This window comes from Tachyglossus aculeatus, chromosome 19 (assembly GCF_015852505.1).
Source record: "Tachyglossus aculeatus isolate mTacAcu1 chromosome 19, mTacAcu1.pri, whole genome shotgun sequence".
Taxonomy (NCBI): domain Eukaryota; kingdom Metazoa; phylum Chordata; class Mammalia; order Monotremata; family Tachyglossidae; genus Tachyglossus; species Tachyglossus aculeatus.
The window spans coordinates 24,387,285-24,412,107 of NC_052084.1; the positions used below are offsets into that span (position 1 = coordinate 24,387,285).

General features: G+C 48.9%; 5 non-coding genes and 1 pseudogene across 5 annotated transcripts; 5 read left to right on the forward strand and 1 right to left on the reverse strand.

The window, feature by feature from the left end:
• Window positions 1-9,889: 9,889 nt before the first annotated feature.
• Window positions 9,890-10,004, forward strand: LOC119941157. The gene has a single exon (XR_005455179.1). It is a non-coding gene; the product is annotated as a U5 spliceosomal RNA (small nuclear RNA).
• Window positions 10,005-11,672: 1,668 nt separating this feature from the next.
• LOC119941123 lies at window positions 11,673-11,863 on the forward strand. The gene has a single exon (XR_005455149.1). It is a non-coding gene; the product is annotated as a U2 spliceosomal RNA (small nuclear RNA).
• A 1,613-nt stretch (window positions 11,864-13,476) lies between these two features.
• Window positions 13,477-13,617, reverse strand: LOC119941141. Its single transcript, XR_005455164.1, has one exon. It is a non-coding gene; the product is annotated as a U4 spliceosomal RNA (small nuclear RNA).
• A 2,931-nt stretch (window positions 13,618-16,548) lies between these two features.
• On the forward strand, window positions 16,549-16,681 carry LOC119941082 (annotated as a pseudogene).
• A 1,943-nt stretch (window positions 16,682-18,624) lies between these two features.
• LOC119941135 lies at window positions 18,625-18,788 on the forward strand. Its single transcript, XR_005455160.1, has one exon. It is a non-coding gene; the product is annotated as a U1 spliceosomal RNA (small nuclear RNA).
• Window positions 18,789-19,991: 1,203 nt separating this feature from the next.
• On the forward strand, window positions 19,992-20,207 carry LOC119941133. The gene has a single exon (XR_005455158.1). It is a non-coding gene; the product is annotated as a small nucleolar RNA U3 (small nucleolar RNA).
• Window positions 20,208-24,823: the final 4,616 nt, after the last annotated feature.

Consider the following 24,823-nt stretch of genomic DNA (forward strand, 5'->3'; position numbering starts at 1 on the left):
CACCTCCAGTTTCTCCCCACTTCAGTCCATACTTCACTTTGCTGCCCAGATCATTTTTCCGCAAAACTGTTTAGTCTGTTTCCCCACTCTTCGAGAACCTCCAGTGGCTGCCCACCCACCTCTACATCAAACAGAAACTCTTTACTATCAATCAATCAATCAATCAATCAATTGTATTTATTGAGCGCTTACTGTGTGCAGAGCACTGTACTAAGCGCTTGGGAAGTACAAGTCGGCAACACATAGAGACAGTCCCTACCCAACAGCGGGCTCACAGTCTAGAAGGGGGAAATAGAGAACAAAACCAAACATACTAACAAAACATACTAACAAAATAAAATAAATAGAATAGATATGTACAAGTAAGATAAATAAATAAATAAATAGAGTAATAAATATGTACAAACATATATACATATATACATATATACAGGTGCTGTGGGGAAGGGAAGGAGGTAAGATGTAAGAGGTAAGATGGGGGAGATGGAGTACTATAGAACTAGAAGCACTCAATCTCCTTGTGTGCCCCTACGTTACCTCCCTGATTTCATAGTACAGCCCAGCCTGCACACTCCACTCTTCTAATGCCAACCTACTCACTGTACCTTGATCTCATCTCTCTCGCCACAGACCTGCTCCCCCACATCGTGCCTCTGTGTTGGAATGCCCTCACTCTTTATGTCTGTTAGACTTTCACTCTCCCCACTTTCAAAGCCTTATTAAAATCACATCTCCTCCAAGAAGCCTTCCCCAACCTAGCCTTCATTTCCTCCTCTCCCACCCACTGCTACATCCCCCTTGCACTACAATTTACATCCTTTATTCACCTGTCCCTCAGCCCCTTTGCACTTATATACATATTCATATCTTATTTATTCATATTTTACATCTGTCTCCCCTTCTGGACTGTAAGGTCACTGTGGTCAGAGAACTTGTCAACCATTCTGTTATACTGTACTCTCCCAAGGATTTCATACAGTGTTCTGCACACAGTATGCACTCTGTAAATATGACTAATTAATTTAATGATTGATTGATAGTATGATGAGGAGCCATGAAAAAGTTAGTTGAAACAACCCACCACTGAAATGTTCTAACACAATCAGGTTCCCAGGGGTCTCATTAAGCCTCTGCAAGGTGAAACCCCAGATCTCTTTCTCACCCTTAAGACTTGTTAGCAAAGATAATGAACTCTACAATAGCAGATCTGTTGGGTTTGTTAATTGGGAGATAATTGAACACCAATCCATAATTGCGAACCAATGACAGAATACAAATAAATGAAAGAGAGATGTGCTGAAATCTCAAGGACACCCCTGGGACAGAAGCACAGACCTTGGAGGATACCTCCTGACAATAGTATCAGGAATAGCAAAACTTGTGCCTGTGCTAGGAGTTCAAATGCATGATTAAAATTAATTAAAACTTCATACTCTTACAAGCATGACATCAGCTCTATTGCTAAGCAGTGTTGGGTCTCTGAGAGCCTTTATTACAGAGGTTATTTGAGTGAAGCAGTTTGTATGATATGCTGCACTCAGAAAGGAGCTCAAACAGTACACTGGAGTACACTCCAGTGATACTGCTCTCTAGACTGTAAACTCATTGTGGGCAGTGAATGTGTCTGTTTATTGTTGTATTTTACTCTCCCAAGCACTTGGTACAATGCTGTGTACCCAATAAGCACTTAATAAATACAATCGACTGACAGACTCCAATACTACTAGGGACAAAGAGATTGATTTTCCCTGATATGAAGAATGTCAAGCCATTTTGACAGGATTAAAGTGGGGTAGATGTATTGGGAACACATCCCCATCTCCATTCTGTTCTAGTAGATGACACCTAGGGTGAAAGTAAAAACATTTTCTAACAAAGAAAATATGGCATGGGGTGGATATGGTGGGGAATGGTATGGAGTCAGTTTGCCACCCGGAGAAGATCCTGGTAGTCCCCCAGCTGGGGCTAGGGGCAGGGCCAGGATCTGCAACCCCACTCCATCCTGGCCTACATGGACAGGGCTGTCACCTCCTGACATCCTAAAGTATCATCATCACTGTGGAAAAATGATTTTAACACCTAAATGGCCATTTAAGGATACTTTCCTTTACCGAAACCAACTTTCAGTCACCTCTGAGCTACTCCTACCCCTGAATGGCAACTTTATCCCATGTAAACCCATGAACCTGCATTTTTACATCTTCAGAACAGTGTTTTGAAGAGCTTGGGCCTGGAAGTCAGAAGACCTGAGTTCTTAGCCTGTGTCCACCACTTGTCTACTGGGTACCTTGGGCAAGTCACTTCATTTCTCTTTGCCTCAGTTCTTTCAACTGTAAAATGGGGATGAAATACCTATATTCTGTCTCCTAATTGGACTGTAAGCCCCCTTTGAGACATAGATTATGTTCACTCCTTATCTCCTTATCCTTAGAGAAGCAGTGTGTCTCAGTGGAAAGAGCCCGGGCTTGAGAGTCAGAGTTCATGGGTTCAAATCTCGGCTCCACCACTTGTCAGCTGTGTGACTTTGGACAAGTCACTTAACTTCTCTGTGCCTCAGTTACCTCATCTGGAAAATGAGGATTTAGTCTGTGAGCCTCACGTGGGAAAACTTGAGTACCTTGTATCTACTCCAGTGCTTAGAACAGTGCTTTGCACATAGTAAGTGCTTAATAAATGCCATTATTATTATTATTATTATTATCATCATCATCATCATCATCTCATACCTACCCCAGAACCTTACAAATTTATGCTTTTATTTTGTATATGCTATTATTTTGATTGAACAGTTTATTGCATTTTTCATCCAATCAATTCATTCAATCACATTTATTAAGCACTTACTGTGTGCAAAGCACGTACTAAGTGCTTGGGAGAGTACACTAGAACAACAAACAGACACATTCCCTGCCCACAATGAGCTCACAGTCTAGAGACATGCTCGCAGTCTAGAGAGGAGCTCACAGTCTAAAAAGCTCACAGAAGGTATTTTTGAGTGCTTACTGTGTGCAGAGTACTGCACAGAGCACTTCGGGAGTACAGCACAACAGAGCTGGAAGACACATTCCCTGTCCACAAGGTGCTTTTCTTGATTTATTTTTATTTCACGTTTTGTAAATATTTTTAAGTCTGCATCCCTTGTTAAATTGTAAGCTTCTTGAGGTAAGAAAACATGCTTGTGCTCCTGTTGTATATTCCCACAGATTTAGTTCAGCACATTGCACTCAGTAATCACTCAATAATGATCGTTACTAATACAACTACTACTACTACTACTGCTACTACTACTATTAGTACTACTACTACTACTACTACAAGGGAGAATTCCTCTTCCTTCAACTGGGAGAATGTTGTCTCTAATTCAGTATTTGGCAGAAAAGCAAAATCCTTCAGAGACTTCATCAATTGTACTACTCTGGAAATATTTTCAGAAGAACTTTCCAGGCTTCTTCCATATCCCTGTGGTGGGTGAACAGAGTGGTCTAAAGAAAGGAGCACGGGAGTCAGACAACCTGGGTTTTAAACCCAGCTCAGACACAGGACTGCTTCTGTTTGGCTTTGGGCATGTCATTAACATCCCTGTGCCTCAATTTCCTCACCTTCAAAATGTCAGTAAAATGCCTACTCCCTATCTCTTATATTGTGAGCCCTGCTTGGGGCAGAAACTATGTCTGCTCAGAATTCCTCAGAATTCAGCACATACGTTGTGAGGATAAAAATGACTTAGTGTGTGTAGGCACTTCAGAAATAAAAGCATTATATATAATTATCAGTATTATTATTATTGCTATTGCTTTAGTGTTGTTATTGTTCCATTCATTCTTACCCTTACTTACACCTCCTAGGGAACCCCCTACGCATCCCTGATTCCCTGCCATTGGCAATATCACCCCAGCCTATCTGTCCTAACAAACTCAGTGTAGCTCCACTAGTGCAATACATAAGCTAAGCTTTATTTTACTCACCTGTGCCTCATGACAGCACAGCCTTCTTGGATACAGGTCACTATTCATTAATTCATTCATTCAATCGTATTTATTGAGCGCTTACTGTGTGCATAGCACTGTACTAAGCGCTTGGGAAGTACAAGTTCTTCCGTACATTCAACTCCCTTTTCAGGCCCCTGGTTCCTCCCCCTCCTCCTTCACTCACCCCCAAAGATCTGGCCTCCTACTTCATTAATAAAATTAAATCCATCAGGTCTGAGATCCCCAAAGTCACTCCCCCTTCTTCTCCAACCCCTCGGCTCTCAACGCTCTCCACTACTCTCCCATCCTTCCCAGCGGTATCCTCAGATGAGATCTCCTCCCTCCTCTCAAGTGCTACTCCGGCCACCTGTGCTTCTGACCCCATTCCCTCTCATCTGATGAAATCTCTCGCTCCGTCACTTCTCCCCTCCTTAACTTCCATCTTCAACCGCTCACTCTCCACTGGTTCCTTCCCCTCCACCCTCAAACATGCCCATGTCTCTCCCATCCTAAAAAAACCCTCTCTTGACCCCACTTCACCTTCTAGTTATTGCCCCATATCCCTCCTACCATTCCTTTCCAAACTCCTTGAACGAGTCGTCTACACGCACTGCCTCGAATTCCTCAACACCAACTCTCTTCTCGACCCCCTCCAATCTGGCTTCCATTCCCTACATTTCATCGAAACTGTCCTCTCAAATGTCACCAATGACCTCCTGCTTCCCAAATCCAACGGCTCCTACTCTATCCTAATTCTCCTCGACCTCTCAGCTGCCTTCGACACTGTGGACCACCCCCTTCTCCTCAACACGCTATCTAACCTTGGCTTCACAGACTCTGTCCTCTCCTGGTTCTCCTCTTATCTCTCCGGCCATTTATTCTCAGTCTCTTTTGAGGGCTCCTCCTCCCCATCCCATCCTCTCAAGGGTCAGTTCTTGGTCCCCTTCTGTTCTTTATCTACACTCACACACTTGGTGAACTCATTCGCTCCCATGGCTTCAATTATCATCTCTACGCTGATGACACCCAAATCTACATCTCTGCCCCTGCTCTCTCTCCCTCCCTCCAGGCTCGCATCTCCTCCTGCCTTCAGGACATCTCCATCTGGATGTCTGCGCGCCACCTAAAACTCAACATGTCCAAGACTGAACTCCTTATCTTCCCTCCCAAACCCTGCCCTCTCCCTGACTTTCCCATCACTGTTGACAGCTCTACCATGCTTCCCGTCTCACAAGCCCACAACCTTGGTGTCATCCTCGACTCCGCTTTCTCGTTCACCCCTCACATCCAAGCCGTCACCAAAACCAGCCGGTCTCAGCTCCACAACATTGCCAAGATCTGCCCTTTCCTCTCCATCCAAACCGCTACCCTGCTTGTTCAAGCTCTCATCCTATCCCGTCTGGATTACTGCATCAGCCTCCTCTCCGATCTCCCATCCTCCTGTCTCTCTCCACTTCAATCCATACTTCACGCTGCTGCCCGGATCGTCTTTGTCTAGAAACGCTCTGGGCATGTTACTCCCCTCCTCAAAAATATCCAGTGGCTACCAATCAACCTATGCATCAGGCAAAAATTCCTCACCTTCGTCTTCAAGGCTCTCCATCACCTCTCACCCTCCTACTTCACCTCCCTTTTCTCATTCTACAGCCCAGCCCACACCCTCTACTCCTCTGCAGCTAATCTCCTCACCGTAACTCCTTCTCGCCTGTCCCGCCATCGACCCCTGGCCCACGTCCTCCCCCTGGCCTGGAATACCTCCCTCTGCACATCCACCAAGCTAGCTAGCTCTCTTCCTCCCTTCAAAGCCTTACTGAGAGCTCACCTCCTCCAGTAGGCCTTCCCAGACTGAGCCCCCTCCTTCCTCTCCCCCTCCTCCCAATCCCCATCCCCATCCCCCCACCTTACCTCCTTCCCCTCCCCACAGCACCAGTATGTATGTATATATGTTTGTATGTATTTATTACTCTATTTATTAATTTATTTATTTTATTTGTACATATGTATTCTATTTATTTCATTTTGTTAATATGTTTTGTTTTGTTGTCTGTCTCCCCTTCTAGACTGTGAACCCGCCGGTGGGTAGGGACCATCTCTATATGTTGCCAACTTGTACTTCCCAAGCGCTTAGTACAGTGCTCTGCACACAGTAAGCACTCAATAAATACGATTGAATGAATGAATACAAGTTGGCAACATATAGAGATGGTCCCTATCCAACAGCAGGCTCACAGTCTAGAAGGGGAGACAGACAACAGAACAAAACATATTAACAAAATAAAATAAATAGAATAAATATGTACAAGTAAAATAAATCAATAGAGTAATAAATATGTACAAACATATACACATATATACAGGTGCTGTGGGGAGGGGAAGGAGGTAAGGAGGGGGGGAAGGGGAGGGGGAGGAGGGGGAAAGGAATGAGGGGGCTCAGTCTGGGAAGGACTCCTGGAGGAGGTGAGCTCTCAGTAGGTCTTTGAAGGGAACCACCAGTGGCTCCCCAGCGGGCAGTCCCCTGACCAGCTTCCAGGAACAGCTGCAAAGGTCACAACACATCTCCTTATATCCCCACTCCTCCAATTGAGACAGCCCCTTTAATTAGTCGTTTTCCTTCTAGCATAGAGGCCCCTTTTTCCTGTCTTCAGTGTATCTGCCTTGTTCCTAGCGTTGTTCAAATTTTCAGTTTCAGTTTCATCTTGGCTCAAATTGGTCTTCCTGGTGAAGGCAGACAGGTGTCCCATTCTCCAGATCAAGGAAGGCAGAAAATATTATGTTCTTGTTTTGGATCTGGGAAAATGGCTTTGTCCAGTTCTCCAGTGGAGAAAACCAGGCAGAGGAAAAATATCCTGTTCTTAAGGGTCCAGCCTCACCTCTTGGTCCTTGGCTAACAACTTAAGCCCTCCTAGGGTCACACAGGACATCAGCTCCTAAACCCTAAGCTGTGCATCACCTCCTGCACTCCAGGAGTCCCTGGAGATCCTGTAATTTGGGGTGACATTTACGAAGGGCTTTCTATGTGCCAAAGTTCAGTACTGACTACTTGAGTAAATACAAGATAATACTACTATTCAGGGATCCTCCAGTATACTTGTGGCCCTCCGTGACCTCCTTTTCCCATCCTTTCTCAATCTCCCCCAAAAGTATCAGTATAGTGTTTTATCACTCTGATTCATTCATCCATTCAATTGAATCTATTGAGTGTTTACTGGGTGCAGAGCACTGTACTAAACACTTGGGAGAGTATGATATAACAATAAACAGACACATTCCTTGCCCACAGTGAGCTTACACTCTGTAAGCTTCTGTCACTCTGGACATGACAGAAGTTTGTTTGGATTGTATGATAGACTGCAAGCAATTGTTCTAGAAGTGAGGTAGGCTGTATCACTGTACCCTTATAGTTATTTAAACCCCTTCAGATCGAACTTTAGTTGTCCCTTATCGAATCGATCATTTGTATTTATTGAATTGCTACTTGCAGAGCACTGTACTAAGCTCTTTAAAGGACAGTAAAAGTAAAAAACATGTTCCCTGCCTTTGGATCTTATAATCGAATGAGGGAAACACGTGGATGCCGCCCTTTCTCTCCGAATTGGCTCCTTTTCTTCTCCTTCATGATGAAGCAATGAATGATGGGGGAAAGTTGAGTTTTGGAGCATAATCACTGAGGCCAAGCAGGCAGCCCATGGTACTGGTAGAGCGAGCATGTAGTTTCAGACTAGCCCTGCCCCCTCCTTCCCCCTCCTTCCCCAATCTCCCCTCACCTCCCCGACTCTGCCCCTGCCCCCGACCTCATCTGTCAGAAGCCCCTGTCTCACCACTTTACCCACCCTCACACTGACACATGACCAATCACAATTTGCCTTCTATTATTTTGCACTGCATCGAGAGGAATGGAGTGGGAACACTACCCAGGGGGAAGTGGGAACATAGTGGATTCTCTTCACAGTTCGTGGTTGCCCATGAACTCAGGGAATTCAGAAATCTGCAGAGCTAACTTCAGGCTGTCCTGCCTGCCTGCCCGCCTGCCTGCCTGCCTTTGTATTTACTGAGTGCTTACTGTGTTCAGAGAATTAAGGACTAATCTCTTGGGAGAGGACAACATAACAGCAAAACAGACACACACGCTGCCCACAAAGTGCTTACCATCCAGAGGGGGAGACAGATATTAATTGGAATAATTCAATTACAATCATGGACAATGAACTGCATCCTCCTCTGCAGCAGGAGCAGTGGGAGCACCACCAGCAGCAGCAACTTTGTTAATCAAACTCTCCCTTCTGGCGCCATGGCTCCCTGGGCCCAGGTGTCTTCCCAGCTCCCGGTTTTATACCAAGATCTAGATCTCAGCAGAGTACAATAGAGTTCAATTAAGATAAGGAAACCCGAAAACGGTTTAGAAACATCTTGTCCTGGATTTAGTGATTCCTCCTCCTGCCCTCCATACCATACCATCACCCACCCCTTTACCTCTACTCCTCCCATCACCCTACCCTCCCCTCCGTTAAAGAAACCAAACAGACCATCCTTTGAAGTTCTACTCCTTAGGTGCCACGGGACTCAGGTTTCTCTGGTTCCTGACCCGTCATCTCTCGGGGTGTCCCAGGTTCTGCACTCACACTCTCTGCATCACTCCTTTATGAACAGGCTCATAAAGCTAATCATCATCATCATCATCATCATCATCATCACCACCCTCATGGTACTTGTTAAGTGCTTCCTATGTACCAAGCACTGTTCTAAGCGCTTGACTTGACACCTGTCCACATGTTTGGTTTGGTTGTTGTCTGTCTCCCCCGTCTAGACTGGGAGCCCGATGTTGGGTAGGGATCGTCTCTATATGTTGCCAGCTTGTATTTCCCAAGCGCTTAGTACAGTGCTCTGTACACAGTAAGCGCTCAATAAATACAATTTAATGAATGAATGAATGAATGAATGAATGAATGATTACAGCGTAATCAGGTTGTCCCACTAAACCACGCTGCTTTAAGTTTCTTCAGGATTCTGAGATTCAAAGACTTTTCCAAACTTGTCCGTTTGATCTTGACTAACAATAATAATATTCATAATAATAATGACCTTTATAATGCGCTTACTATGTGCAAAGCACTGTTCTAAGCGCTAGGGAGGTTACAAGGCGATCAGGTTGTCCCACGTGGGGCTCACAGTCTTCATCCCCATTTTCCAGATGAGGTACCTGAGGCCCAGAGGAGTTAAGTGACTTGCCCAAAGTCAAACAGCTGACAATTGGCGGAGCCGGGATTTGAAGCCATGACCTCTGACTCCAAAGCCCGTGCTCTTTCCCCTGAGCCATGCTGCTTCCCTTAAGATTCGATTCCCTGAAAATCCCTTGAAGAGGATTTCTCTTCCCCACCCCCGGTTCCAAAATACCTGGGAAGAGTGGCCACGCCAATCTGTTGTGGTCTCTGTGTGTTTTTGTTCCGGGGCGCTCCACCCCCTCCCACTCGACATTGCTCCCCCCTCTCGCCCCACGGGGCCTCAAGGCCGTAAGCCCCTCGTGGACACGGAACTTTGTTGTCTTGTACTCTCCCGAGCGCTTAGTCCAGTGCTCTGCACTCGCTAGGCGCTCGAGCCATACCACTGACAAATCGATCGGTTGCCTCCGGCGACGGGAGAAAGGGGCATGGCTGGAGCGTTTGCATACCCACAACGCACGGCGATGGGGGCAGCGGTCAAATCATCGATGAGTGGACTGAAAAGGGAAGTCCTTGTGTGGTCTGCCTGTCCAGCTTCGGTCTGAGCGTCTCCCCGGCCCCGGTCCCTTCCCCCCCACGCCCCCACCCCCGCGGGGCGTGAGCATTCCTCCCAGAAAAGGGGCTTGCGAGGCGCTGGCGTTGGCCACCGTGACTTAGGTGGACGTACCAGCTGGCTGGCTGGCAAGTGGTGAGGCATCTGCTGGTCCTCTCGCTTCTCTTCAAAGCGCCTAAATCTTTCGCCTTTTACTAAAGATTTCCGTAGAGAGGAGTAACAGAGAAACTGAAGGCAATTTTTGCGGGCCCCCTAGGTGGTGGAGCCTTCCTTCGCCCGTCCCGAAAAGCAGACTTTTTGTTTCGCCAGGGCTGGTCCAGATTATCTCGTTGAATGGAGAGGGGGAGCTCCTCGTTAATGGGAGTGGTGGTATTTGTTAACCGCTTCCTATGAGCTAAGCGCTGGCTGCGGGGCGGGGGTGATACAAGGTGATCAGGTTGCCCCACGTGGGGCTCACAGTCTTAATCCCCATTTCACAGATGAGGTAATCGAGGCCCAGAGAAGTGAAGTGGCACAACTGGCAGAAACGGGATTCGAACCCATGACCTCTGACTCCCAAGGCCCTGCTCTTTCCACTGAGCCGCGCTGCTTCTCTGAGGAATTACGTTGACGGCCTCGTTAGCGTAATCAAGTCCTTTGTAGCTAACAATCATCATCATCATCATCATCAAAATGGTATTTGTTAAGCGTTTACTCGGTGCAAAGCACTGTTCTAAGCTCTGGGGTTGCTAATGAGGTTGTCCCACGTGGGGCTCACCGTTTTCATCCCCATTTGACAGATGAGGTAACAGGCCCAGAGAAGTTAAGTGACCTGCCCAGAGTCACGCAGCTGATAAGTGGCGGAGCCGGGATTAGAACCCACGACCCCTAACTCCCAAGGCCGGGCTCTTTTCCATTAAGGCTCGCTGCTTCTCTAGCCACGCGGCTTCTCTAACGGATCCGGCAGCCAGGTCGCGTGCCTTTGAGCTCTTGGGGATTTCGGTTTACCCACCCATCCTTCAGCCCTTGAGTCTGGAGGGCGATACGATTGTCCATTCCACACTTGTTTCTTTCTGTCGCCAGCTAATCAATCCCATTTCTCCCTGTCTCTCTCGCTCTCTCGTCCCACATCCCGCGCCCGCAGACATGTCCTCCACGTCCCTAGGGCCCCACCCGTGGGGGCTGTGCGAATGCAAATGCAAATGAAGGGCCTATGATCTCGCTCTGTCGCTCTCTGTCTGGCTGGCTCTCCCGCCGTCTCCCGCCTCTCTCTCCAGAAGTCTCATTCGTTCGGAAACCACCCATCCCGAGCCCGGCAGGTGATACTCGGTCCCAGCCCCGCCGAGTGAATTGATTGCTTTGGGCGAAGAAGGAAAGGCTATCATTTTGGCGGAGGCCTTTCACTGCGGTCAGAGAGAGAGGGACCTGTAACGGCCTGGCCCGGATCCCCTTTTCCCATCCGTCCCTGCACGCCCGCAATCCCCTGCCTCTGGGGCTCCGGGACGAAAGGCAGGGGAGCCTGGAAGGTGACCCAAGGACCAAGGAGGGAGAAGGGACGGACGCTCGTAAAGTGCTCAACGCAGGGGTTGGGCGGGGAGAGAGCGCGGAAGGGCCGAACTGTGGCCAGGTCCCCAGAGGAGATTTGCCCGCGTCCATGGCAGCCGTGGTGGGGGTGGGGGGTCCCACGAGATCGGTGTGTGGGCGGAGCAAAGGCAAATCAAATGCCTATTCCCGGGCAACTCGGGAGATGGAAAAGAAATAGGGTCCCGTCGCTCGGACGGCCCCGAGAGAGGGATAACGCTGGAGCGGCAGCAACGGGGGCATCTGCGCAGTTGGACAGGTCCGGGCCCGGGGCCCGGGCTCCCGGGGAGGCTCGGGGTTTTCGGGCGCGGGAATGGCCGTGAGGTGAAAGGGTGATGAGAGGGAGAGGCCGTTTGGAGGTGGGGGGCGGTGGGGATCGCTTCTCGGCCTTTTGGCTAAGATCAAGTGTAGTATCTGTTCTTATCAGTTTAATATCTGATACGTCTTCGATGTGAAGACGCTCTGTTAAGCAGCTTTTTGGAGAAAGGAGGTGGGTTGGGAGCTTGCTCCGTCCCCTCCGCGCATCGGCCTGGTATTGCAGTCCTTCCAGGCTAGGTGCCTTTCCCCCCCGTGGGGGAATTGAAAGTGACTTAATGAAAGAGAGCCGGTTGTTTTCGGTGACCTTTCAGGCTGGTCTCCTTTCCCCCCGGAGCGCGGCATTCTCAACGCTTGGAGAGGCTCCCGCAGCCGCTATCCACTCCCCGGGAGCTCTCCAGGAGAAACGCACGAGGAAGCCATCCCTCTCTTGCCGCGGCAGCTGACAACTCCCCCCCGCCCTTTCCTCCTCCTCCTCCTCCTCCTCCTCCTCCTCCCCCCAGCCACCGGGAACCGTCACCACACGGGGCAGTGGATTGGAGCTCACGCCGCTCCCCTTCGTCTCACGCCCCCCTGCTCCTGCTCAAGTGCGACACCAACGTGGTCTGCTTTTTAGTCCGTCTCTCCACTTGCCCGTGAAGGAGGAGGAGAAGCTAAGCCCAAAAGAGCAGTCGTAATAATCATGATCATAATCACAATACTTTTGGTATTTGGGAAGCACCTACGATGTGCAGAGCACTGTTCTAAGCGCTGGGGAGGATACCGGGTGAGCAGGTTGTCCCATGTGGGCCTCACCATCTTAACCCCCATTTTCCAGGTGAGGTCAACGAGGCACAGAGAAATGAAGTGAGTTGGCCAAAGTCACACAGCTGACAAGCTGTAGAGCCGGGCCTTGAACCCATGACCTCGGACTCCCAAGCCCGGGCTCTTTCCACTGAGCCACGCTGCTTCTCTATTGCACCCGAGAGCAGGAGTCGGGAGGAAGGAAACTGGCCATTGAGGAAAGGAAACGAAGAAACGGACACCGCTCGCACACAGTTACTTTCCCACATGGGAAGAATTCACTACATTACGCGCGCACGTGGTGGGCGGCTAGCTCTCACAATGTGCTCTCCCTACATGGGAGGAATCCACTCATAATTCCCATCAGCAGCGGGATACCTGGGTCCCACCCACGAGACACTCACCCATCCCGCGGCCCTTGCCTCAGTGTGTTGGTTCTGGTTGTAGAGCGGGCATCTGGCCTTCTGGGCAGGGAGAGACACGTGGGCCGCTGCGGCTGCGGCTGCTCCTGCTACTGCGTGTCCTGCTGTTCTGACCCCGACGGTGAGAGGCGACAGGTATTTATTGCCTGTGCCCCTAGGCCATTCCAGCTTCCGGCCTCAGTCTATCCAATCTCTGCCCTCCCCGCCTCCTCCATACCTAATTTGATTGGCACGGGGGCCAGGGACACCTTCTGTATTCCCAGCTTGGGCTGTCAATCTAGCAGATTTGGTCGTGGGGGCAGTATCCCACCCTCACTTCCGAGTTCCGCCTGCGACGACCATGGGGAAAAGACGCTGGTTATCTATCACTGCTCTTCCCTCACTCAGTGGAATGGATTGAGCGCTTCTTCACTTGTGTGCGGAGGAGGGCGGCTGCCCTGAGTGCTTGGAATAGGCCCGAGAACAGAGAGCGCGCAGGAAGGGGGGGCTCAGAGAAGGGGAGCGGGAAATTCAAGCAGGCTGGAGGAAGGGGGAACCCTTGGGCCACGCACACCAACCTACGAAGTCCGAGGACAGAAGGAGACGGACGACACGGGAAGCTGGAGGAAAGAGACCAGACGAGATACGACGCCCTCACATTAAACCACAGAGAAGACCGTCCTCCTGACAGGTCGTCAAAAATTGCCAGCAGCATCTGTGTCACAAGACGCCACGGCGGGCTATTGGGAAAAGTTTTCAACCAGCAATAATCGCGCCTCGGATCATCCTCACGGGCTACGAAACTGCCACTGCGCAAAGCCGCCGGAAGCATCGCCCTCCAGGGCTTCCCCATGGAACAAGACACCCTTTCTGGGAGCGATGATCCAATCTCCACCCATGAAACATACCTGGACATGACGCAGGTCCCGCTCGTCCCCAAAACCTCTTCCTTGCCATCTCGGGCGGCGCCCGCTCCCAGGTGGATGCCGCGCTTTCTCTGCGAATTGGCTCCTTTCCTTCTCCTTCACGATGAAGCAATGAATGATGGGGGAAGGTTGAGTTTCGGACCATAGTCACTGAGGCCAAGCAGGCAGCCCATGGGAATGGTAGAGCGAGCATGTAGTTTCGGATTAACCCTGCCCCCTCCTTCCCCCTCCTTCCCCATTCTCCCCCCCCCCCACCTCCGCGACTCTGGACCTCCCCCCCACCGAAGACCCTGTCTCACCCCTTTACCCTCCCTCACACTGACAGACGACCAATCGCAATTTGCCTTCTACTATTTCGCACTGAATCGAGAGGAATGGAATGGGAACACTACCCAGGGGGAAGCGGGAACATAGTGGATTGTGTTCACAGTTTGTGGTTGGCCTTGAGCTCGGGGAATTCAGAAATCTGCTGGGCAAAATTCAGGCCGGCCAGCCTAACTGCCTGCCTGCCTGCCTGCCTGCCTGTCTGCCTGCATTTGCATTTATTGAGTGCTTACTGCGTGCAGAGTACTAAGGACTAATCTCTTGGGAGAGGACAACATAACAGCAAAACAGACTCATACCCTGCCTGCAACGTGCTTACCGTCCAGAGGGGGAGACCGACATTAACTGGAATAATTCAATTACGATCATGGACAACGAACTGCATCGTCTTCAGCAGCAGGAGCAGTGGGAGCAGCAGCAGCAGCAGCAGCAGCAGCAGCAGCAGCAGCAACTTTGTTTATCAATCGCTCCCTCCTGGCCCCATGGCTCCCTGGGCCCAGGTGTCTACCCAGCTCCCGGTGGGATACCAAGATCTGAGATCTCAATAGAGTTCAAGTAAGATAAGGAAACACGAAAACCGTTTTGAAACATCTTGTCCTGGATTTAGTGCTTCCATCACCTGCCCTCCATACCTTCCCGTCACCCGCCTCTTTACCTCTTCTCCCCCCGTCACCCCTCCCTCCCCTCCGTTAAAGAAACCAAACAGACCAGCCTCTGAGGTTCTTCCCCTTAGGTGCCACGGGACTCAGGTTCCCCTGCTTCCTCACCCGTCATCTCTCGGGATGTCCCGGGTTCCAAGCTCACCCTCTCTGAGTCAGTCCTTTATGAGCAGGCTCTCTCCCTGTCCTTCCTCCCCCTCAGGGATCAGAGCCTCGCTCCTCCAGAGGCCTACCTCGGGATCTCAATCATCCAGCGTGCCAGACTCGAATTCAGAATCCTCTACACCCCCTCCCTGGACCCTGACTCTGTCCAGCGTCCACAGCATGAACTTTCCCTATACTCTGCTCTCCCAGCGACCCAGCTCTCTACCCCTCACCTCCAAGGTGGCCTACGGTCTTCCTTTCCACGACCCGGCCCCTGTTACTTCCTCCCCAGGTTTCCTCTCCTATCATCATCTCTCCGGTGAGTCTTTGCCCTTTCCTGAGGGAACCGGGGTATGTGGGGTCAGTGTAAAAACCTACCAGAGGATGCTGGGATGGTGCCCCCTGATGGAACAATAAAGCCACCCTGACACGAGTGGCTTGAATCAAGAGGATCTGTCCTAAACCATGAACCTGGTGTGTTGGGGGGTGGGTGGGGGGGGGGTCTCTTGGGATCGCTCCGTTACCCCAGCGGATTCAGTGGGCACACCCTTGCTCGACTGGCACCTCACTTTCCAGTGGATGCAGAGACCAAGTCCGGGCCAATGTTACCCATGCTATCGGAGGGAGGGAGGGGTGGTGCATCCCTTGTAGAGCACGTACAAGGGAGAAAAGGTGATGAGAATGGGAGTTGTCCTGTCTTGGGCTCTAGGCAGAGCTTTCCGAAGATGCTGACCGGTAGTCTGTTCTCCGGGCCCCGCGAGAACTGGGGAGAAAGAACTTTTAGGACTTTTAGGGCCTGTGGGGAGGAGCCAACTCCAGATCAAACTAGCGCCAGTTCAGGTGGACCCCCCCCCACTGATGCTCAGAGCCCTCTGTCCCTGGGAAAGGCAGCCAAGGAAAGTGGTCAAGGCTCTCCATCCCAAGACCTCCTGAAGGAAAGAATAGGCCCTTTGATCCTCACTCTATGCTCCTGTCCAGAAGTAGGGGGTCAGCCCTGATGATCTTTCCAAGTCTTTTCCTAATAATTAATCATAATTATGGTATTTGTTAAGCGCTCCCGATGTGCCAAGCACATAAGTTCTAAGTGCCGGTGTAAGATACAAGGTAAATCAGGTTGTCCCACGTGGGGCTCCCAGCATTGATCCCCATTTTACAGAGGAGGTAACTGAGTGACAGAGATGCTAAAGTGGCTTGGCCACGGTCAGCCAGCAGACCAGAGGCAGAGTCAGGATTAGAACCCATGTCCTCCGAGTCCCAAGCCCGTGCTCTTTCCACTAATCATCATCATCATCATCATCATCATCATCATTATCACCACCATCATGCTACTTGTTAAGTGCTTCCTATGTACCAAGCACTGTTCTAAGCGCTTGACTTGAACCTGTCCACATGTTTAGTTTGGTTGTTGTCTGTCTCCCCCGTCTAGACTGTGAGCCCGATGTTGGGTAGGGCCCGTCTCTATATGTTGCCATCTTTATTTCCCAAGCGCTTAGTACAGTACTCTGCACACAGTAAGCGCTCAATAAAGGCAATTGCATGAATGAATGAATGAATGAACTGCATTCACGATCTTTCCTGGTTTTGGCATCAGTGATAGTGTCCCAATGGGTAAAAATGTTTTACTCGTGCCAGTAGGATTTTCTCTGAGGTAAGCAGAAAAGCGCTTTCTCTATATCTTTAGTTTCTTTCTTTTTCCTCTTTATCTGCTGCGGAGTAGACTTCCAGCTTGGCCCTTGCACTATGGCTGGGTTGACCCCTGCGATTTTCCCAAATGCCGGAAACTCGACTCCATAATTTGTTTTAGTCGGGGACTGCGTTGGCGCTCGCCCCTGGCATGAGATTTAAAAGCCGAGTGAAGTGACTTGTTGTCTTTTGTCAACTTTGCTGAAGTAGTATTTTCTGCAAGTGGAAGAACGGGTACGTTTCTTCACAGATAGAGGGAGTGTTTTCGAAGGTTGTAGGTTTTCAGGATTGGCTGTGCTACTTTACTTGTCTGCTGTGTGATCTTAAACAAGTCTTTAAGCTTCAGTTATCTCATCTGTAAAAGGGGGATTTCTACTGTGAGCCCGAGTTGGGACTATAGAGGGTATGCAACCTGATCAGGTTTCATCATACCCAAGCACTTATTATCGTACCAGTGTGGAACTAAGGCCATTTCAACCCCACCTCACCCCGACCTCCGCCCCCCACAAAACCTTCTTTTTTAGGTCTGGTGGGGAATAGGCGTTTTAAGGAGAAGAATAGCAATTAAGGAAAGGGGTGTTGAGCACGCACTGAATTGAGCACTTACGGTGTGCAGAGCACTATACTAAGTGCTTGGGAAGTACAAGTCGGCAACATATAGAGACGGTCCCTCACCAACAGTGGGCTCAAGTTTCACTTTCATTTTCTAATATATTCATTCAATCGTATTTACTGAGCGCTTACTGTGTGCAGGGCACTGTACTCTGAGCCAACTATGTGTAACCAGCTACTAGTGCATTTGCTTAAATGAAGCCGATATATCAAATAAAATTATATTCCCTCCTCCCAGCCTCCTTCTGAACTCACTGCTTTTTGGATGATTTGTGTCTTTTCATGCCCGAACAATTGCATTTCTGGTCCCCAGCGACAAATAATTATCCATATTGTTGCAAGGTCAGTCACCGTTGACTTTCACTCATTCAATCATGAAATGCAATCGTATTTAACAAGTACTTACTGTGTGCAGAGCACTGTACTAGGCGCTTGGGAAAGTACAATACAGCAGTAGTGACAATCCCCACTCACAGTGAGCTCCCAGTCTAGAGGGGGGAGACAGACAGCAATACAAATTCGTTCATTCATTCAATCATATTTATTGAGTGCTTACTTTGTGCAGAGCACTGTACTAAGGGCTTGGGAAGTCCAAGTTGGCACTATGTAGAGACGGTCCCTACCTAACGGCGGGCTCACAGTTTGGAAGGGGGAGACAGACAAGAAAACAAAACATATTAACAAAATCAAATAAATAGAATAAACGTGTAGAAGAAAAATCAATCAATAAATAGAGTAATAAACATGGACAAACATATATACAGGTACAGCTAAAAAGACAGCAATACAGATCAATAAAATGACAGGTGTATACTTACGTGCTGTGGAGCGGGGGCGGGGGGAGGAGCAAAGGGAGCAAGTAGGGGCGACACAGAAGGGAGAGGGAGATGAGGAAAGGTGGCCGAAGCTGGGAAGGCCTCTTGGAGGAGAGGGGCCTTCAGTAAGGCCTTGAAGGGGCGGGAGAGGAAACCTGTAACTATTGCTTCTAGGAGGTGTAAACTCGTTGGGGGCAGAGAAAGTGTCTGTAACAGTGACATCTTGTAGTTGATTAATGTATTCCTATTAATGTCTATCTCCCCCTCTAGACTGTGAGCCCACTGTGGGCAGGGGATGTGTCTGTTGACTGTTTTATCTATCGTACTCTCTCAAGCGCTTAGTACAGGGCTTTGCACCCAGTAAGCGCTCAAGCGGTCAAACGGTTGACTGAAGGGGAAGGGCGGTGACATCAGCCTCGAGGGTTGGGGATATGTAACTGAGGGAGGGCGCTGTGCATCCTGGGAAGTGGCTCGGGGGGTCTTTGGGTCCAATCCTGCAGCGGATTTTGCGGAGGAAAGAGCCGCATTTTCTAAGCGCTAGATATCGAGGTAAAAAGAGTCCCAAAGCGCATTATCTGGGGAGGCCGGTTGCGGTGCGTCCTAGGGAGCGCACGTGTACAGTGTCTTCCTTGGGGGGCCGTGGCGGTTGGTGGGTGGAGCAAGTCATACTTACCTGGCAGGGGAGACACCATGATCCCGTAGGTGGTTTTCCCAGGGTGAGGCTCAGCCATTGCACTGCGGCTGTGCTGACGCCTGCGATTTCCCCAAATGCGGGAAACTCGACTGCATAATTTGTGGTAGTGGGGGACTGCGTTCGCGCTCTCCCCTGGTGTGCTGGTTTGGAAGACAGAATAGAAATAGGGAGAAGAAGAAGACGGGGAGTTAAACTGCCTTCAACCTCGCGGTTGATATGGAACGAGAAGAAGGTGTCGTTCTGGCGTGTGGTGACGCTTTCGGGGTTTCCCCGGGTGTGGTTGCTATTTCTTTTACTTGTATGTATTTATCCTGTTTATTTTATTTTGTTAATATGTTTTGTTTTGTTGTCTGTCTCCCCCTTCTAGACTGTGAGCCCGCTGTCGGGTAGGAGCCGTCTAAAATATGTTGCCAACCTGGGCTTCCCAAGCGCTCAATAAATACGATTGAATGAATGAATGAATGAATGAATGAATGAATAAGCAGCAATCAGGTTGGCCACAGTCCATGTCCTTCACGGGGCTCACAGTCTTAATCCCCATGTTTGCAGATGAGGTATCCGAGGCCCAGAGAAGTGCAGTGACTTGCCGAAAATCGCACAACAGACACCCACCTCCTTCTGATTCCCAGGCCTGTGCTCTCCCACTCACTAGGTCATGCTGTTTCCCGTGTTTTCCTTGGCTTCTCTTCAAATGAACTTCTTAAGTGTCTCTGTCTGAGAAAGCATCGTGGCCTAGTAGAAAGAGCCCGGCCCTGGGAGTCAGAGAGCCTGGGTTCTAATCCTGGCTCTGCCACTTGTCTGCTCTGTGACTTCGGGGCAGTCATTTCACTTCTCACTGCCCCGGTGCTCTTCTCCGCAAAATGGAGATTTTGACCTCCCTCCTAATTAGAGGATGAGTTCCAACTGGGACAAGCACTGGGTCCGACCCGAATATCTTCCCCAGTGCTTAGTACAGTGCTGAGAACAAAGCAAGTGCTGAGTCCACGTCAGTTATTACGGTTCCTATTGTCACCTTTATTTCTTGCCTGTGGCACCAGGCAAGAAAGGAAACAGAGAGAAAAGAAAGCAACGACTTTGGGAACCTGGCATTTGATTGGCTGCAGAGACATTGGTAAGGTAATGAAGAAGGTCTGGCTCTCCAGCATAGAGGAACACCTTCTATCCAGATAAAGGCCGGAAAAAGCAGTATGTTGAGAGCGAGCGGGCTGTTCTGAGGTGATTGTTGCCTTTAACATCGGCTTTCGTTTAGAATGTGAAATTGCTGGCGGTTGATACGCCCACCATAATCGTATGATCGGAAGGAATCATCCTGGCATGTCAGTCGAGATGGGGCTCTCTAAGACTATACTTTCAGGGATCATTTCTATAGTAGGTAACTAGAGAAGTGAGATCGAAAGTGTAAAGAGACTGAAACCCCGAGGAAGAGTGATAGTGTTTTCTCCTGAGCGTGAAGCCGGCCCGCGGTGCTGCTCTGAGCAGCTGCCCCTCGCCGTTGATGACCGTTCCTCCTTCTCTTCGGCGAAGGCTGGAGGGAGAGAACACAAGCTGAGTGGTTTTTCTGGAGTATGTTATGAAGGAAAGGGTTTCTGAGTTCTTTCGGTAGGAAGTAGTGAGCGAGCGAGGCATCTTGCCCTCCATTTCCCAGCTGACGCTAAGGAGACTGAGGAAAGAGGTTTATTTATCCGAGATGACCCTGCAGGTAACTGTCTGCCCGGATCTTCTAGGTTCTCAGAGAGGGGGTTTACCCGAAGAGACAAGATCCTGCCCCCCTGCTTTCCACTCCCCATTGTGCACTGGGGACTTAGAACTGCACCGATAGAGTGAAGGAGTGGGGGGAGGGGGAAGGGGAGGTGGGGGGGAACACTCTGATTTTCTCTCACGGGCCCCTTCCGTTTCCACCCTCATCTCTTCACGCCCAGGCCGCCGGCCCCTGCCTCAGGATCACTGCAATTGAGGAGAGGGAGGGACTCAACAAGGAGATAACAACGTGTTAACGATCCACCATCAAATACTAACGTGTTAGTGCTCAGTGGTCGCCCATTCCCTCCAGACCAATGCTGCAATGACTCGCCAAGGTCGCTTATTCCCTCCGGTCTCATACTTTAATGACTCGCTAATCAATCAATCAATCAATCAATCAATCGTATTCGTTGGGTGCTTACTGTGTGCAGAGCACTGTACTAAGCGCTTGGGAAGTCCAAGTTGGCAACACATAGAGACGGTCCCTACCCAACAGTGGGTTCACAGTCTAGAAGGGGGAGACAGAGAACAAAACATATTAACAAAATAAAATAAATAGAATAGATATGTACAAGTCTAATAAATAAATAAATAGAGTAATCAATACGTACAAACATATATACATATATACAGGTGCTGTGGGGAAGGGAAGGAGGTAAGGTGGGGGGGATGGAGAGGGGGAGGAGGGGGAGAGGAAGGAGGGGGCTCAATCTGGAAAGGCCTCCTTCTGAGCTGTTAATGGCAGCTCAGACCTTGTGGATTCCCTCCAGCTGGGAGTGGCTGAGTCGCCCCCTACTAGAGGCGCTTTGTTGCCCACTGGGACTACATACAGATCCGCTGCTACAGCTCTGGACTTTTTTTTTTCTAACACTCAAGCCTCCCCCATGGACCCTCAGCCCCGTCCCTCTGATTTGCCCCCCGCGCCCAGCACCCCTCTACATCCCTTTCCCCGCAGGTCGCCATTGACCTTTCCCGCCAAATCTGACGGCCTCTATTCTCCACCCCTTAGCTGACTTTGACACTGCAGACCACCCCCTTCTCCTTGAAACTTTTAACCGACCTCCACTTCGCAGACACTGCCCTTTCTTGGTTCTCCTCCCACCTCTGCCACTGCTCCTCAGTTTCTTCTAACGGCTTCTCCTCCGCCTCCCACTCTCTGAAAGCTTTAATTTTCAGTCTCCTATTGTCTAGTTCAATTAAGATAAGGAAACGCGAAAACCGTTTTGAAACGTCTTGTCCTGGATTTAGTGCTTCCGCCGCCTGCCCTCCGTACCTTCCCGTCACCCGCCTCTTTACCTCTTCTCCCCCCGTCACCCCTTGCAGAGACCAAGTCCGGGCCAACGTTACCCATGCGATCGGAGGGAGGGAGGGAGGGGTGGTGCATCCCTTGTAGAGCACGTACAAGGGAGAAAAGGTGATGAGAATGGGAGTTGTCCTCTCTTGGGCTCGAGGCAGAGCTTTCCCAAGACGCTGACCGGTAGTCTATTCTCCGGGCCCCGCGAGAACTGGGGAGAAGGAACTTTTAGGGCCTGCGGGGAGGAGCCAACTCCAGATCAATCGAGCACCAGTTCAGGTGGACCCCCCACTGATGCTCAGACCCCTCTGTCCCTGGGAAAGGCAGCCAAGGAAAGTGGTCAAGGCTCTCCAGCCCAAGACCTCCTGAAGGAAAGAATAGGCCCTTTGATCCTCACTTTATGCTCCTGTCCAGAAGTAGGGGGTCAGCCCTGATGATCTTTCCAAGTCTTTTCCTAATAATTAATCATAATTATGGTATTTGTTAAGCGCTCCCGATGTGCCAAGCGCATAAGTTCTAACTGTTGGTGTAAGATACAAGGTAAATCAGGTTGTCCCACGTGGGGCTCCCAGCATTGATCGATCCCCATTTTACAGAAGAGGTAACTGAGTCGCAGAGAAGTTCAAGTGGCTTGGCCACGGTCAGCCAGCAGACAAGAGGCAGAGCCAGGATTAGAACCCATGTCCTCTGAGTCCCCAGCCCGTGCTCTTTCCACTAATCATCATCATCATCATCATCATCATCATCTGACTGACAGACTGCACATTATATGAACAGACATGTGTATTCTGCCACTAACACTCAATGGCAGTAAGAAGTGAAGTATCACTATTCCACAATGATGGAAGCCTTTTTCTCAACCTTCTGTTTGGGTACCCTAACAATAATCATTTCAGTATGTGGCCCAACAACTCAAAGTCCTTAAGTTATTTCACTCACCCTCAAAAACCTTGTGATACAGTTTAAAAGAGAGCTACCTTTGCATTATTAATTTTCTGATTAGCTAGACATGGCATTACAAAATGCATTAGGAATTTCTTCTAGTGCCCTTATCAAGTCAACCACTCCAGTTCTCTTAGCACTTATGTATTTCCCTTAAGAATGAACTCTGTCAGTCTTAGTAGTTCTGTTTGCAATGCTATACCAGGCAACGGCACTGATTGTGTTTCATCCTGTCTCTGTTAAACTGTAAGGTCCTTATAGTCAGGGACCATGCATTTTTTTAAAAAAATTCCAAAATATCTAGGCAGCATTCTGCACAAAGTAAGCACCCAATAAATACTGTTAATAATGGTGAGGGGAAATATTATTTTTTCTCCATATGATAATGATGATGGCATTTCTTTAGCGCTTACTATGTGCCAAGCACTGTTCCAAGTGCCGGAGCTGATACAGCGTAATCCGGCTGTCCCAGGTGGGGCTCACGGACTCAGTCCCCATTTTGCAGATGAGGTCACTGAGGCACAGAGAAGTTAAGTGACTTGTCCAAAGTCATATAACAGACATGTGGCAGAGCCAGGATTCTTATACAAATATGGTGATATCTGCTTATCATGGCATGATTCTAATTTTGATTGATTCATTCATTCATTCAATTGCATTTACTGAGCGCTTATTGTGTGCAGGGCACTTTGATAAGAAGAAAAAACTCCATTTTGTTTTTGTGGTCATCTAATGAGGTTGTGTAAGCTATGCAAGTTTAAATGTTTTAGTTTCAAAGCAGGTGGAAGCAGAACACCACCAAATGCATGCACAGAATTTTATCTATTGAATAATCATTCTTATTTCATGTATCTTGAATTCTACAAGTCCAGTTTTCCCCACTAAGATCATGCAAACCCGATTTAGTATTTCTTCATTTGTAATGCCAAGAAAGGGAACTTCCCCCAACTAATTCACTGAAGGAAAAATGATTTTATCTAAAAGAAAAAAAAACTACCAGGGAATATTTCTATCAAGTGACAAAGTTTATAAGAAACAGCAGTTTTGTGTTTTGTTTTCTTTTTTTTACTGGGCGTGGTAATCTAGGATATTGAACTAAAATATATTGAATACACACACTTACAGAACACATAATCAGTCCTGACCACACTATATATTAACAAAGATTGTTCCTTGTTGACCATTTTCATGTCTAATGTGTTTTCTCATCAGTTCCTACAACTATTTTTGATTTTACCTCTTTGATGCATGATCTGCTCAAAATTTCTGCTTACTGAGTTAATCCTTTCTTTCATTCATCTCCCTAAACTCGTTTAGGCTGTAGTTGCCACCTCGTTTCAGCAGTGAATACGCATAATCCTGGGCTGAGACTGCCATGTAGTGCCTCTATAAGGCATTTCTTCTGTCCTTTCAGCTTTCAGTCACTGTTTTGCCTCACCGTATAGCACCAATTTAGGGAGTCTACTCTTAGCTAGTCTCCCCATGTTTTCCACTAAGGAAACTTAGATGGAATCGAGCTACTTTCCAAACTAGGCTGACTTCAACTAGGCTGACTTCATTCCAGAATCTTGTTTGTTATCTGTCTTCAATCCATGGTACTTACTGAGCACTTCCTTAACTTCTCTGTGCCTCAGTTACCTCATCTGTAAAATGGGGATCCAGACTGTGAGCCCCCCGTGGGACAGCCCGATCACCCTGTAACCTCCCCAGTGCCTAGAACAGTGCTCTGCACATAGTAGGTGCTTAATAAATGCCATCATTATTATTATTACTTACTGAGTGCAGAACACCTTACTAATCATCTGGGAGAATCGAACGCAACAGAGTTGGTAGACACATTAGCCTTTAATCAGTACTATTACTTATGGCAATATTAAAAGCTGTTAAGGAATAATAAGGAGATAATAAGGTAGCATTTTGCTTCTTATCTTGCCCTGAGTCCATCGAGGTAGAAGAAATCAATCTTAGACTCAGAGTCCCTACTTGAACTGTTCCTGGTTGACCCTGAGCCCTCATCTCCTAGTAACTAAGGATTATGTTGTTCTCATTTGGGGGCAGAAAATGAATCTTCCTCTCTTCCAAGGCTTACTGAGAGCTCACCCCCTCCAGGAGACCTTCCCAGGCTGAGCCCCCTTTTTTCTCTCCCCTTCCCCCTCCCCCCCCGCCCTACCTCCTTCCCCTCCCCACAGCACCT